The following is a 13,614-nucleotide window of genomic DNA, read 5'->3' as shown; positions in this document are numbered from 1 at the left end:
TAATGCATAAACACCCGCTTGAAACACTTTTTCAATTTGTTTTAAAAATATCTACAGTCAACATTTCAGAGTGGTAAGTCGATATTATAAGTAGCAAATGAAATTGTACCATGGAGTAAAAACAATGAGAATAATAAAAATAGCAACCGCTGTGTTGAGGGCAAAATCATCTTCAGGGAGTTAAGTGTTTTATATGCATTATTTCATTAAAAACTTACAATTCACCCTATAAATTGGGTGTAACAAATTTCCATTCCAGAGATGAGAGTCCTAAGGTACAGAAAGCTTAAGCAATTGTCCCAAAATAATCCTGCTGTTGTTTTTTATTCTAACACTCAGATTTATAGACTGAGTAAATGTTGACAGAAAAGACCACTATCCTCAGCTCAAGTAAACGTTGAGCGGGCTTCTTTTCTGACTGTAGGCCCATGACGTCCCTTTCTGAGGGCATTTACTTTAAAACACTGTCATTATTATTTCTCTCTCTGCCCCTTTGGTGCATAAATCTTTTTTTCTTAAAGTCTCTGCCATTTTACAACCCAGGACTCCTTCTCAAGGACCATCCTTTTGAAATATAGTCATCAAGGAAGATGGTGCCTCTGTCTTCCAGCCTCTGTGGCAGAGTAGGAGCCTACTTTTGCGGGGTGTCTCTCTCCAAGTTGCAAAACTACCTCCTGTCATGAAGATACAAAAAGTTTGTTTAATTAATTAATTAATTAATTAGGTTAAGGCCAATTAGCAGACATAGATGGCCCATAATCTTCCCACCCCAACTCTTAGAAATCGTCTCACTTATTGTTTCAGTGGAGATGAGTTCACAGTGTGTTTGATCTCTCTCCTCCATTACAGTATCTTTGAATAAAATCTTCTTTTCTTGTTCAGCTTCATCCAGTGCAACTTTTGCTTTGATATTGTTAAGGCCTCGGTTTCTGAATTATTAAGCCCATGCTTTTTTTTTTTTTTTTGGTGTGATTATATTTTAGGAAAAATGATCATGTCAGTGGCAGAAAAACAACACCAGGTGTTAGCAATGAGTTAGGCCAGACCTTCATTCAACGACCTCCGTACCTGAGTTTTGGCTAAGAAAGAAATCACAGTCAAGACTCAAACTATAAGAGAAAGTTTATTTAGAAAGTCACAGAAGTGGAAAAAGTGAGCCCTAGAATACAGACAAAGGAGATACACGGCTTGAGAGATGAAAGAGGAGGGGGAGGTTTGGGCAGGCTCCAAGGAGAAAGGGGGAGAGGGAGGGAAAAAGAGAGAGAGGGAGACAGGGTGCAAGTGTGCTCTGGAGGAAGAAGGGAGTGGGGAAAGGCACAAGTGAGCTCCCTAGAGAGAGCCACACAGGGTCCTCCACCCTGAGGGCTTTTATCTGAGGTCTCAGGGGAAGATCTGAATAGAATATTCATCAATTTTCCAGGTGTGTCCCCTCCTGGTCTCCACTGACTGGTTGGCACCAGGGAGTCATTAGTCAATGTGGCTGGCCTGTTGCCAACCATGGCATCACTCCATCTGATTTTACTGCTTCTCTGGGCCTAGAACTGAAACAGAGCAGAAACCTAGATGTCATTTTTCATGAATTAATGCTTAAGGTATAAACAAGGACTTATAGTTTTGCTTGTTGCTAAGCACCCAGAGCTCTCTGCCCTGGTAACCCTCTCCATTTAGCTCATCATTCTTTCTCTGCTCTTGCCCATCTAACTGCCTACTACAATCTCACTTCTGGGAAAAAAAAACGTGCATGTATGTATATCTCACTATTTGGAAGGTAACCATCAAAAATATTTTAGACTGAGTCATGGAGTTACATGTTCCTCTTTTTTTTCAAAACTATGCATATGCATATATGAATACAATATTTACAGAAGGGATCTAACCTCCTGTATGACCAAAGTTACAACCTGGTAAGTTTTTGGAAACTGTGGAGAGATATACATTTTGTAATCAGAGTTTTGGTTAAATGTGCTACCTCAAAAGGTGATTCAGTAAATGGCTCTTCAAGGTTGTCAAGCCTCACTTTAAAACTTGAAAATATTTTCATGAGGTTAAATATTCAGGTAGATAGTTAGATAAGATAAACTCTATGACGCCCTTTTAACTTTTGATTCTCTGAGTCTTTTAACTGAGTTTGTTCAATGATGTGAGAATTTGCAACATTTAAGATGAAAGCTCTCAGTTGACATGGGGAATGTGAAAAATTGTACTGTTATCATTTTAGAGATTAAGTTAATAACTGAATTTCAGCTCATTTATGGTATCACATTCATGTCTTGGATTCTAGTAGGGTGAGACCATTGTAATCTTTATGGGTAGGCAGTTTCTAATCTTGCACTTTGAAAGAAAAATAATCAAATATTTGAAATGTAGTCACATCAATTTTTAAGATAAAAATGAAAAGAACAATTGAAGTTGGCAAAGTAGATACTATGGTAGCGAGACAAGAGGATTTCCATGAAGATGGGATCAATCAAGAAATACTCACAGCTAAACTTTAACTTGAATTTACAAGGCTCTTTATTCTTCTGTTGGAATGAGATGGCTAGGATCCTCCCCACCCACTCACTTGGTACACATAGACTTTTATTCTATTGATGCTGTTGTAAAGCCAAAATAGCAAGAAAGTGCATTTATAGTGAGTGAAGATTAGTGAAAATTCAGGGAGGAGGATACTCTAAACTTCATTTTCTAAGTTGGTCACTTCCTTCTTTTGATACCACGTTTCTTCCAATGTAATAGTCTAGATAGCGGTTCCAGCAAGTTTAGCAAACTTGCTAGCTCATCCCATTTGTCTGCTGATTTGATTACTTTAAATCTCAGGGGTCAACTCTATTTTTTTTTATCTCAAGGATCCTGTGGAACACCTCACTATTTCTCATATACTCTTTACGAAGCACAGCATAAAATATAAAGTGCAATACCAGACACCAGTTTGACAAACTGTGGTAAGCTAAATGATTACTTCTAACCCTTTCCTCCTGACGGGAACATTTCAGTCTCTCCAATGAATGTTTATTACACAGCAAATGAAGAAAACAAAACATTTTTATGATCCCAGTTTTCTAATATATTGTGAATCGTGCTACAGTAAAAATCTTAAGTGGATCATAATTAATCAGGAACCTCTACTAAGATAAGTTAACCTATTTTTAAAGAAATGAATAACCTTTCTATTTTTGACCAGAAATTGCTTCAGTGGATAAAACCATGTCCTTATCTTCCGAAATCCCTGCATTTCTGCTTTTTAAAATATTAGACCATTTCTCATCCTCAGTGTTTCTCTGAGGATTTATTTTTCAGAATTTGTTTCAAAATTTGTATTATGTTTTATATTAGATGTTTTACTCAACTATACAAAATAATGAAGGGTAAATTTCTTGATTAAATTACCTTTTTGTATTTCCTTTTTTATTTAATATTCACTGAAAACTTATGGAGAGCCTATAGTAGGGTAGACATAGGGATGCATGGAAGAGCTCACTAGTGCTTAAATATAAACACTTGCACGGCCATTACATTAGTGTTATACAGACACACAGAGGATGTAGTAACCTTATCAAGGTGAGTGGGGCATGACAAGGAAACTTCTAGGAAAAGGAGCGATCTTTTGTACTGTGGCTTGGGCTGAAGGGAGAGAATCAGGGGAAAGGGACTCTTGGAAAAGAGAATGGCACTTTGAAGGCCCGATGAAGGTGAATAGGCTGCTTAGAAAATCGTTTGAATTGAACATTTTCTAAATATGAGATTTTATATTTTAAAATCAAATCCAGTCCAATGCCATAGATTGTTCACATATAATAGGATATGTAATATATATTACTGATCAGACAGGGAAGAATGAAGCACAGCAAGAGAACATATGACAGAAAAAGAAGATTTAATGGTAGTTTCACACTGTTTTTCACACAACTAAAATTGAGTTTAATGCCAAAGATCAAAGGGCAGGGCAAGCACTTCTATCCTGGGCTATTTATTTGTCAGTGGTTCTTTATCCTCCTGCTGCAGTGTAACTGAATCAAAAGATCCTTTTCCCAGGAGCAAACCTCAGCTGTCCCAGATAATTTGATATGACAATTAAATCTTCACACTAAGTTGGTTTAATTAGGTTACTTATGGATCAACAGCTGATTTTTACAGTTTTTTTATATTAACTATTTCCAACTTGTGTCCTCAGCTTTGACAGTTTGGAACATTACACAAGTGAATTAGTCACACTAGACATTAGCTTTCTCATCAATAAAATGGGAAAATGATATTTTATCTATTCTGAAACATCTTTGTGAAATAGCTATCCATTCTTAATGTACTTTAAGACAAAATAATCTGGCAATTAAACTTTATTTTTACTAAGTTTTTATCATAGTCTTATTGGAAGAGCTATATTAAATCTTATTAGAGATTTTATTAATATAGCATCCTTACATGTAAAATGAAATTAGAACCAAAATATCTTATGTACTTTTAACCAACTTTTTAAATATTTTCACAGAGTCTAATATTTCCACTGAATTTTCAACTGAGTGATTAATTTTCTTGTTTTTAAATACACCATCCTTTTTTGTATAAGTAGTATTGGGATGCAAAATCTCAAGACAATTTATAAAATATTTAAAAAATGACACTGAGTTCTCAAACTGACTTTGATATTAAGTAAACCTAGCTTATTTTTTAACTTCAAGTTTGTTTAGGAATGTTTATAAACATGTTCGATTCAGCACCTACCCTTTCTGCACTTTTTGGTCACTAAGGGTTAAATGATGTTTCATTATTGCCTCTTGGATTTTCTTCCAAGCTTTTGCTACCCAATCTGCAAGTTTTGTTGTTGCTACTCTTTTTTTTTATACTTTAACTTTATTTTTTATTGTTCATATTATTATAGTTGTCCCCATTTGCACTCAGCTCCATCCAGCCCCCCTACCCTTTTTGCTCTATCCATCACCACACTTATCTGTGTCTCTGGGTTATGCATACATGTTTTTTGGCTAATCTGTTCACCTTCTTTTGTCCAGTCTCCCTTCCCCGTTCCCTCTGACTGCTGTCAGTCTGTTCCATATTACATTCCACATATAAGAGATCATATGTTATGTTTCACTGACTGGTTTATTTCACTTAGAATAATAATCTCCAAGTCCATCCATGCTGTTATAATAGGTAAAAGTTCCTCCTCTTTTACTGCCATGTACTATTTTATTTCAAAACTGTACCACAGCTTTTTTTATTCACTATCAGTCCAAATTTATTTATTTTGATTAAACATTGTCCTTTTTAAAAAATCCAAGCACACATTAGGGATAATTAAGGAAGTTGCTAAAATTTTTGTAAGTTAATAAAGAAAAATGTATTTGCTTTATGGTGTATCATATAGCATAAATTTAAAGGCAGTAGTAGAGCCCAGGGAAGCTGGAGAAATAGAAAGAATGATAAAATGCTTTTTGAGATGTGGGGTAGAAGAGGCATAGATATCAAAAATAAACCTTATCATCTTGGTTATTTAATTCTTTCTATTCTCTATTCTACTCACTAAAAGACCTACCTATTTGCTTAACATATTTTATGTCAACTCCTTCATTTTCACAGTTTTATTTGGGTTAAATTGTGTTAAAATTAAGTCAGCAATTATACACTGAGTTATAATTTTCAGAATTTATTTTTTAAAGCTAATCATAAAAATTTATTAAACTGATTGACCAAAATGTATAACAAATAAAAGGTCTACTATAATTGATACTTATTTCAATTTTAATATTATATCATATTTATATAAGTGATACATAAATATAGGTATGATAAGAACTATAAATGATACTTTCTTACAAAGATATATTAATAATTTCAGTGAAGCATGATTATTGTTCACAGAGAGGAGTTTTAAAATAATAATTTACATTAATTCTAACTTTTATTTTTCTTGTGACTATAGCCCACTCTTCTCTGATCAACAGTTAAATTTTTTCTAGATTAATATTTCTTGTTGCTGAGTTCATATTTCATTTTTTAAGATAGTATGAGCTTTAAAATTTGGTATTACAAGGAGACAAAAATTTCAAAGGACTCTGTACTGGGGACCAGTGTCCTGGTCTTTTCACTGATACTAATTAGATAAAAAAGCCTCATATTAAATTTCTTCTTTCTGGCCTTCAGTTTCACATTTGAACAGTAAGAGTCCACCTATCTCTGCCATTTTTCATTGGAGTGTCTAATACAGTGTTATAAAGGGTCGTCATAGCTACAGAAAATTCATATTATTATTATTTTTCCTTCATTTTTTTCCAACTGAGGACCAGATTAACATAGAGAAAAAAGATATCTGGAAAAAGTGTGTGATAACTGAGTTTCTAGGCCAGAAATAACTTCCTTTTGGACTTATAGAAACTCAACATCTATTTTCAGAGTTATATGCTTTTAAAGCTTTAAACCAAGGGTCTCTTGGAGCAAATCCAAAGCATCGTGTCATTTAACTCACAATACTGACATGTATATATAATCTGATGGCCTTTTTCATTCAGCATGACATCATGAATATTTTCCACATTATTTACTATGGTTTAAAACATTATTTTTAACTACTGTCAAGTATTGTCATTGTCTATATGTATTACAAACCTTTGTGTGCATCTCTAATTACTGCCTTGGGATACAGCTCTAGCAGTGAATAACAGAACCGGAAGGTAAGAATTCTAAAGGTAACCTTGACTGATGTGGCTCAGTGGGTTGGTCACCATCCTGCAAACTGAAGATTCCCAATCAGGGCACATGCCTGGGTTGCAGGCCGGATACCCGGTTGGGAGCTCACGAGATGCAACTGACTGATGTTTCTCTCCCTTTCTCCTTCCCTTCCCCTCTCTCCAAAAAAAGTAAATATTTTTAAAAAATTCTAAAGACACAAGAGATGTCATGATGATTGCATCAACTTATGTTCCCCTCAATGGGCTGTGAAAGGCCCTGTTTCCTTGAATCTTTGGGGACTCTGGGTATTACCAATTGTATGGATCAAGGTCCTATTGCACATAACAGAATCCACTCCAGCTGGAAGCAGAAGAGTTCTTACCAGTTATTAGGTAATCATTAGAAAATTTGGAAGAGCTGAATGAGCTCCCAGTAATGAATTGCACAACTATTACAGAAGTGGCTCACCCAGGGAGCTGTCCTTACCTAAGACCAGAAGCTGGGAACTAGAAAGCTGTCATCGCAATTGCAGGCTCCAGGCTCACAGTGCCTTTGCCATGATCCGTACTATCAAAATGGATGTCTCTATACCCCCATTAAGGTGGAATTGGGCCCTGGGTGTGGGGAGGCTCTGTCCACAGGAGCCCCCCAGCTGCCACGGATAAGGATAAGTCTACTAAAACATGATCTGCTTGGGAAGGAAAGGTGGCTGATCTCTCAAAGGAGAAGGGCCAAGAGCCTTTTCCTCAATGAGCTTTTATTGGGTTCGTTTGCCCAGAGATATAGGTAAAGCTCATCAGTCATTGTCAGGCAGTAAGGATCAGAACTCTGAGGGCCTATTTTGAGTCAGGGTCAGATAACTAAGAGCTGTAAAACTTTGAGGAATAAACTCACTTCTTGCTTGGACCCTTATTTAATTGAGAGCATTCTAAACAAAGCAGGTTTCACAAGATTTTACATATTCTTTCTTAGGCTTGATTGACCTAGGGAACCCGCCCTTTCCAGCACAGGGCTGCACTGCCCTCTGTCATTGTTTCAGGCTTAAGTCAGGTAGGGGAAGTAAGGCAGCCGAGAGATTAGGAGACTTCTCACAGACAGAATGAGGACTCAGACTTTGTCAAAGCCAAGAGGTAAGGATCCATCACCCCTTTTGCTGTAGCCCCCCAAGCCCTTCCTTGGAGCCTCCATGTGATTGTGACTCTTAGGTTGTTCCCCCCTTGGGGAATCTTACCCGTCGTTAACTAACCGACCAAGCATTGGGGGTCAGTTATGGATGAAGAAAAAGAGCAGAAGCGGTGCCCCTGCCGGGGAGATAAGCCTTGCCTCCTTAGTGGCTTATGGTCCAAAGGTCACTTTCTCAGTTTTAGCCATGGAGGGGTTACAGCTTCTGAAACCAGGCAGGGCAGTTCCCAACACCTGGGTGTTTTATTACAAATGCCACAGAAACTCCACATGCCTCTATGACCTTGCTTCCTAGCAGAAGCAGCAGAATTATGGCTTGTGTCTCTTGATAGGAATTTTCTTTATCCAAATTTCAAATGGACACCTTGCTAGAGTGACTACAGAAGGTGGTCTGATCATGAATTCCTAACTGGGAAAGTCAAGTGGGCAGTCACATCCTAGGCCTATAGCTTCCTTAGCAAAGATCAATCTTTACTTTAAGTGAGCTCTGTCTATTGTTCTCATGCATCTAGGATAACAGACCTTTGAATTGTCAAAGTAATTTTCTTTGCTAGACCCTTTGAAAGCACCAGAGTGTGAGACTGCAGAACACTTCATTGTTACCTTGTCCCCCGCATACACGCTATAAATGTTCATTATTAACTATCCTGCACCCGCAAATGTAAAAGAAGCATGTGTTCCTCCATTTTGCTTTTTAGCCAATCCTAGAGATTTCTCCACTTGGCTTTCTCCTGCCTCTTTACCACCGATGGATTTCATGTACCTTCCTTATATTCTCTCCTTTGATTCTAAGTGTATAAAATAAGCTGCAAAACTGCCTTCTCCATAAAATTTTTCTCTATCCCTTGAGATCTTGCTTCTGGGCATGTCTTCAAAATTTTGGCTCAAATAAACTCTTATAAAAGTTTTCTATAGGCTGGACATTTTTTGTGGACACCTCAGAACCAACTATAGAAACAGGATCTGCAGCTCCTTCCGTGTCTTTTTTCTTATATGTCCCTTTGGTCAGAAACTGTGACAGTCCACCCTGCTGGAGAACCACTGCTTTGGACCTCAGCCATGGCACATGAGACATGAAAGTTACGAATGTTTTCTCTACATCCTCTAGTATCCACTACCATATGCAGGCACACCAGCTCTCTGGCAACTTTGTCTTTCAAAAGCCAGCACCTGCAGCTGTTTGTTGAAGGGCTGCCCCCAGGCTGCTGGCACCACTACCTGTGGGCACCGAAGGCCAAAGTACTTGGGCTTTAAACTGCTGCTGCCTCCCCTCCACCCTGACACAGACTCCTAGCCCTTAACTTGAAGAACATGGAGGCACAACTATTCAGACCCCCTGGTCCCCAGAGTCAGGATGGTATAAGTCTTGTCCACAGTATCTAGAGCTCTCCTGGGCAGCTGAGCCAAAGTTACTTCTTTGGACTTCACTGGATGTCACTCGCTGGGCTTCAAACCCTTCTCCTTTTACTTCCCCATGCCCCTGCCTGCTTTTTCTTGGAGCACTTCCTAATGGTCTCAGGACCTGCTCCTAGGACCAGCCTATACTATTTAGAAGGTTAAAATAGCTTTGAATAAGCTGATCTGTAATATTTACCACCCTCATTATACATATTGATTTCCTGTGGCTCCCAAACTTTAATGACCTGATTCTTATTACCTACTTGAATAATCCCTAATAAAAATTTTGAGGGTAAAACCTTTCTAAGTATACTATTATTCTCCTTGTTCACTCATTCTACTTAAACCACCCTCCCTAAAAGATGATACATTATTATTTTTTGTTTTATATATTGATTAATTTCAGAGAGAGAGATTAATTGTTCCACTTAGTTATGCATTCGTTGGTTGATTCTTGTATGTACCCTGACCTGGGCTCAAACTCACAACGCTGGCATATTGGGATGATGCTTTAACCAACTGAGTTACATGGCAAGTATAGAAGATACAGTTTTAAAGAGGCAATATTCTTAAAAGAGGGTTGGCTTGTGAATGTTATTATTGAATCTTCTAATTATTGTCATATAGTAGACCAAGAAAAAATGATCAGACCTGAAAAACAGAGGATTCAAATAACATAAGGAGCTTTGGTATAATTTTAATGTATAGGAATTAGTATTTCTTGCCAGCCCCTTCCTTCCTTCCTTCCTTCCTTCCTTCCTTCCTTCCTTCCTTCCTTCCTTCCTTCCTCCAACTATGGGTTAGGGGAGCACCCTAAATGAAATAGGTTTTTTTTACCCTCAAAGAACTCACTGTAAGAAGATAGTTATGTAAATGCAATGAAACATGGCATAGTTTAATAGTGAAAGTGAATGGAAGGAAAGTCTTATTTCTAATTAGCTCGATCTTTACTTCAGCAAAATTTCTCCATCCCAAAGGAAGCTGTTTAAGCACATGTTGAAATCCATTGTATGGCATCTATCACTTAGTTTTTGCACCTACCTATAGTGGTCCTTATATTTCCTCTCATTGAACTGGACTATCCTCTCCAAAAGTGGAAGATGCAATCATGTACATGGTGAAAGGATAAATTTAAAATATCTGGTAATGTAACAGGGTGCAGCCAAGAGGGGGGCCCAAATAAGTATTTGGAATAGGGTCCAGAACTCAAGGTGTCCAGGGAATATTAGAAAAATATATAGGACATCCTCACCTCCCCATGAGGCTAGGGGGGTGGGATAAATGGAGCAGGGCCATTGGGAGTTCTGTTGTATAGCGACAGCTTTGCAGTTAACCTCTGGCATGGTCATTTAACAGATCTATAACCTTTAACTGGTTTCATAGATATATTAAATAGCTATGGCCATGCTTTGAGCCATGGGGTGGAAGTGACTTCCACCCAAGATGTAACTAGAAGGCAACTCCCCCTAGTTACAGCACCTGTGTGAGAGCTTGGAGAAGATTGGCTCTGTGCCATGGGGCCACACCTGCCCAGATTTACAATGGCAGCCCAGTAAAGCTGGAAGAATACAGGAATGCTGGCAGGTGTAACTGATTGTAAGAGGAGTCGGAAATGGGGCTGTAGAGGAAGATTGGCGTGGGGATTTAAACTTAGGTGCAGCAGCCATAGGAGGGGAGAATCACTTGGCTTTGGCAGAGTGGGGACCCCTTGGCTTTGGGGTACTCCCTTTTGCTACGTGGCTGAGGAAGCAGGAAAGACTTTGCTGGGAAGAAAAGGAGTGAAAGGACTTTTGCTGGTGGGCCATGGGAAAGTGCCACATGGCTTTGGATTAACTGGAGATCATGGCAGAGACACAGCTGATGGTGCTGGGAGCCTGAATCATGGACTTCTACTTCTTTTCCTGAGATATGGTACCCCAGGTTAGGGCAGAGGGAGGAGGAAGGGCTGTGTGCATCTGTGGGTATTCTAAAGGACTTTAGTATTTTAATGAAGACACTAACTCACTACTCTAAGTCTGTATAGCCTTTAAATAAATATTTCCTTTCCTTTTCACAAACCTCTGGCACTAAGAGACATCTTCCCTCTGGCGGTGGGCAGAGCAAACCTAGTGGGGTGTCCTTTCGGTAATAGTATACTGTACACCCCCCTTGGGTCTGTTCTGTAACAGTAATAGAAGAGAGAAGAAGATGGTAGTTTAGGATTATCCCTAGATCTAGCCTCCAATTTTATACTGCACCATCTTTGTGCGGTGTTTTTTTTTTTTCAATGCAATATAGTTCAACAGAATAAATAAAGCAACCCAAATCTTTATTTAGTCTGCTGGTGCCCAAGTGGCATAGCAGGAAAGTATTTTTGTTAATTCAAGGACTTTTTCAATATCTTCTTTGGGCAGGTGAACTGGGAATGTAGAAGGAGAGTGGGGGAGAGGCAGTGAGTTGAACATGTAAGTATGTACTGAGTTAAATGGTCCCTCTACCTAAATGAAAAAGAAAAGATAGTTTGTTGGGTAATGATCATCTGTTGGAAGCTAATAACAAAGTGGTGAATGCATGGGATTAGAAGGCAAGCAAAGATCTGTCTCCCCCTTTCACTAGCTATCGGTTTTGGAGAAGTTACTTATAACCTGTTTAATACTACTTTTACATCTGCTAAATGCAGATTATTAATGGGTTGTATTGTGTCCTTTAAAAATTCATATATTGAAGTCTTAACACGCAGGACTTCAGAACATGACTTATTTGGGAATAGGATAGTTGCAGATGAAATTAGATAACTTAAAATAAGATCATATTAGAGTAGGAAGGCTCCTAATCCAACACAAATTTGGACATAGACATGCACACAGGGAGAATGCCATGTGAAGATGAAGGGAAAGATCAGAGTGATGCCTCTAAAAGCTAAGGATCCAACCCTTGATCTCAGACTTCCAGGCTCCAGACCTGTGAGATGGTGAATGTATGTTGTTGGAGTTACCCAGTCCAAGTATCTAGTGGTACTTTGTTACAGAAACCCTTGCAAACTAATACACAGATTAAAATAGTTATCAACCCCAAGTTACAAATGAACAATATAACCATACTTGGAGTGACAGCAGAAAAGGATTAATTTAAGCAACTTCAGTCAGTTATCTTCACAAATTGTCAAGGTCACGAGAGACAAAGAACTGAGAAACCGCTCCAGATTAAAGGGTGTGAAGGAGACTTGACAGCTAAGTGCACGGAGAAGGGATATTATTTGGACAGCTGATGAGATTTGAATAAGGTCTATAGATTAGATAATAGTGTTGTATCAGTGTTAATTTCCTGGCCTTTATCACTGTATTGGGTTATATAAGATGTCAACATTTAAGGAATCTGGATAAAAGATATACAAAAATTCTTTGTTCTATTTCTGCAATTTATTTAAATCTGGAAAAAAATTATCAGTCTTTGGAGGTTTGAGTTGCCTCAGTGTAGCAGACAAAATCCTCTTGGTAAGGCCTTGTTAGACTTTTGTACCAGGTTGCTTCTGGTTGTGCCAAATTCTGGAAGTGCAGGCCAAGCCTGCTACAGCTATCTTTGCTTTGCCATCACAGATTTTTTCCAGGCAAGAGTCAGGCAGCAGTGTAAGGACCCACCTAAACTCCTGGGGACACAGATCAAGCTTTCCAGAACTCTCTCTCCACCCTTTGCTCCAGTTCATGGTAGCCACCAAGGCTAGTGGAGGTAAGGGTAGGGAATGGCCTTCACTTCTAGACCAGTGACACCTTTCAAGGAACTCTCTTCTCTCTTGGGTGACTCTCTTGGTTGCATTCCTCTAGTCTGTGTGATGGACTGATTTAGCTACCTTCCAGTAAATTACATATTAGTGCACTTTGTCATCTGATTTCAAGGCTGAAACCAGAGCTTGAGAAAATGGCTAAAATGCCAATTAACATCCTGTAACATCTGCAACTGAAAACATTCCCAAACATGTTTCAAATGAAAAGGAAATGGAGGCACTCCCTATCAATCCTTTCCTTTGTTTTGCTTAAAGAAATTCAATGGTACCCTTGTAAGGGATCGGCTCAAACATTTCTGAAAGTGAATGGAACTGAGGAGCTGCTTGCCAGCTTGTGTCTTGTTTAGAGACACTAGATGGTGAATTTCAGCGAAGCTAACATTAAAACAACATCATATGTAAGAAACATCATATATAGCCACCAAAACATATTAGATGATTACACCATCTTTGCAATCAAATAATTTATCTAAAGAGATTATCTGTAAGACATTAATTATACCCAAATGTATTGGTAGTCTTTTATTCAAGGCAGAGCTATGTATTGGTTTACTGTGTGCTTTGGGATAGAAAGAGCATTATTTTCACCCTATTCCTTTTTACTGTCTGAT

Source organism: Phyllostomus discolor, chromosome 6 (assembly GCF_004126475.2).
Source record: "Phyllostomus discolor isolate MPI-MPIP mPhyDis1 chromosome 6, mPhyDis1.pri.v3, whole genome shotgun sequence".
NCBI lineage: Eukaryota > Metazoa > Chordata > Mammalia > Chiroptera > Phyllostomidae > Phyllostomus > Phyllostomus discolor.
The sequence above is the reverse complement of the archived record's forward strand: the minus strand, read 5'-3'. Positions refer to the sequence as shown.